Raw genomic sequence first — 2,788 nt, 5'->3', positions numbered from 1 at the left:
AGGTGGTTCACTAGGCAATGGGAGATGCTGAGGAGTGGGGTGTGATTTAAGCCCTGCCACTGTCAAAGAGTTCAATCCCCGTATCCCTGTGAGGGAGACAAATCCTTTTGCTTGTCATTCTCAGCTAGGAACTCTCTAACCCCATCTAAGTTTTTTTGTTTGTTTTTTGGTTTTTGTTTTTTTACACATGAAGCTGGGGATGAAGGAGGAAGAAGAAGGAGGAGACCGCTCATAACTTTAATCCGAATGGTCAGGGTAGTCACCTGGAATGTGAGAGAGCCCCACTTCAAGTGCCTGATAAAGAGACGGGATTCAAACAGGGGAACTCTCCCGACCCATGTGGATGCCCTAACCACTGGGATACACTCATTTGGGCCTCTCTCTAACTCTCCTGTTGAAGACTAATTTCCCCAGGGAGTAAACCCATTGGCTCCAATGATTATTATATTATTCTTATTAATTATTATTGAAAATCCTTGAGATTATAGTAGAATATTAAACTGATATTAAATGGAGTGTCAATAAATTAGTCAAAAAAACAAAATAAGAGAGATTAATAGATTAAGAAAGATTATTTTTTTATAGAATTGGCCAGAATCTCAGCTGCCATTAATTGACCATAGATCCCCCGAAGTCAGTGGGCCAGATTAAAGAGATATGGAGATAGAGGAAAGGTAGAAATGTGTGACTGACTGTAAGGGTACAGACTCACCCCTGCGGTGCCTCCTGCTGGTCACTTATGGGAATTAGCTCATTCCAGCTAGGAGGACTCCCTGCAGGCCGGTGATCCGCCTGTCCTCTTGGCCGCCGTGTCCCCCCTGGACCCCGGTTCCCTTTTAATTGGGGTGCTGCCCCCTGGATCTCCCCTCCCAGGGTAACCCCCAACCCACTATCCCCACTTTGCCTCAATATATTGCTACTGCCCAGTGTCCATATAGCCCCAGTTCACTGGGGCAAACTGCAGTATCAGCCACTCATCATAGGCAAAGGGGTTTGGACCTGCTGCCTTTGCCTTCCCCTGGGCTGCCCCCTGTAATCCCTAGTACCTCTTGGCCTTAACCTAGGCCTCAGCCTGTGGCTTTCCAGGCAGGAGCTGCCCAGCTCCTCTGCTTTTCCCCAGCCCTGCTCCACTCTGGTACCCTATGTCTAGCTCCCTGCAGCCAGGCCCTTCTCCCTCTACAGGCAAAGGGAGACTGACTGGGCTTCTGGCTCACTGCCTCTTATAGGAGCCAGCAGGGCCTGACTGGGACCTGGCCACAGCTGAGCCTCCTTTGTCTCAGTTAGCTGAGCTGAGAATTTCCCAAACATCAGTTGTCCAGAGTTCTATGCTCTCTAAGGTAAAAATATGTAATTTAATTTATTTAACATCATCAACATTACTTGAGAAACTTTAATTTCCCCAACATTTTCCTTAGAGCTGTTTTCACCTCCTTGTTTTTCAGGCTGTAGATGATGGGGTTTAACATGGGGGTCAAGACGCTGTACTGGATGGAGAACATTTCATCCAGCACCACAGAAGAGACTGAGCTGGGTTTTGTGTACTAGAGAAAACCTGTCAGGTACAACAAGCCAACCACAATCAGGTGGCAGCTGAAGGTGGAGAAGGCTTTATTCCTGCCCTCAGCAGAGCGTATCCTCAGGATGCTGAAGATGATGTGAATGTAGGAGATTAGGATGAGGAAGAAGGAGACTGAGGCAAATGTCAGAACAGAAGTATGAAGCACCACTTCAGTGGTGAGGGTTTCAGTGCAGGACAGTCGTAAGAGAGGAGGGAGCTCACAGCTGAAATGGCTGATTTGACTGGGTCCACAAAAATGCAACTTGAGGGCAAAAACAGTGTTTAGCAGGGCATGGAAGAAGCCTATTGCCCATGCTCCATTCACCAGCTGAACACAGATCCTTGTGCTCATTCTCTCCATGTAATGCAACGGGTCACACATGGCAGCATAGCGGTCATAAGCCATGGCTGAGAGAATGAAAGCTTCAGTAGCAGCTGAGAGGAGCATGAAGAACATCTGAGCAATGCAGCCAATGACAGAAATAGTTTTGCGCTCTGCTAGGAAGTTCATCAGCATATTAGGCACTGTGACTGAGGAATAACAAATATCAACAAATGATAAATGGAAGAGGAAGAAGTACATAGAGATGTGAAGGTGAGAATCAGCTCTTATCACCACCATGATCACCATATTACCACCCAGAGTGATTAGGTAAATAACTAAAAACACCGAGAAAAGGAAAATCTGCATCTGTGGGTCACTGGAAAGTCCCAGGAAGATAAATTCGGTCACTGTGGTTTGATTCTTCATTTTCATTTATTCAGGAAATCTATGACCTGGAAGACCAGACAAAATGAAATTAACACTTATTATGAAAATAAATTGAAATAGTGTGTGGAGATTATCTGTTCCAGAGGATGAAAGTAAAGACATAAAATGTATGTTTTAAGTAGACTAAATTTAGAGAGAGAGAGAGAGAGAGAGAGAGAGAGAGAGAGAGAGAGAGAGAGAGAGAGAGACGCGAGATGGTATTTGTGTGTTTTAAATAGGCAAAATAAGCTGGATACACAAAAGGACTTGGGCACTTAACTGCCACTTTAGATGCCTAAATCCAAGAATCACATCCTACTGGTATTCACAAATTCCCTGCTCAGCTCTGACTAAGCGATAGTCTGATGTGGGGCTCCCTCAGTCTCTCCTCTTGAAGCTGTCCTCTATGGATAAATCATAAAAGAGGCAGTGCAGGGTTACTGAATACTTGGTCTTCTGCCGGCAGGGTGAGTGTACTA

General features: G+C 45.5%; 1 pseudogene; it reads right to left on the bottom strand.

Annotated features, from left to right (window-relative positions):
- Positions 1–1,376: 1,376 nt before the first annotated feature.
- On the bottom strand, positions 1,377–2,315 carry LOC127032525 (olfactory receptor 1009-like; annotated as a pseudogene).
- Between the last annotated feature and the right edge of the window lie 473 nt (positions 2,316–2,788).

Source organism: Gopherus flavomarginatus, chromosome 12 (assembly GCF_025201925.1).
Source record: "Gopherus flavomarginatus isolate rGopFla2 chromosome 12, rGopFla2.mat.asm, whole genome shotgun sequence".
Lineage (NCBI taxonomy): Eukaryota > Metazoa > Chordata > Testudines > Testudinidae > Gopherus > Gopherus flavomarginatus.
Note: the sequence above shows the minus strand (reverse complement) of the source record. Positions and strands in the feature narration are given on the sequence as shown.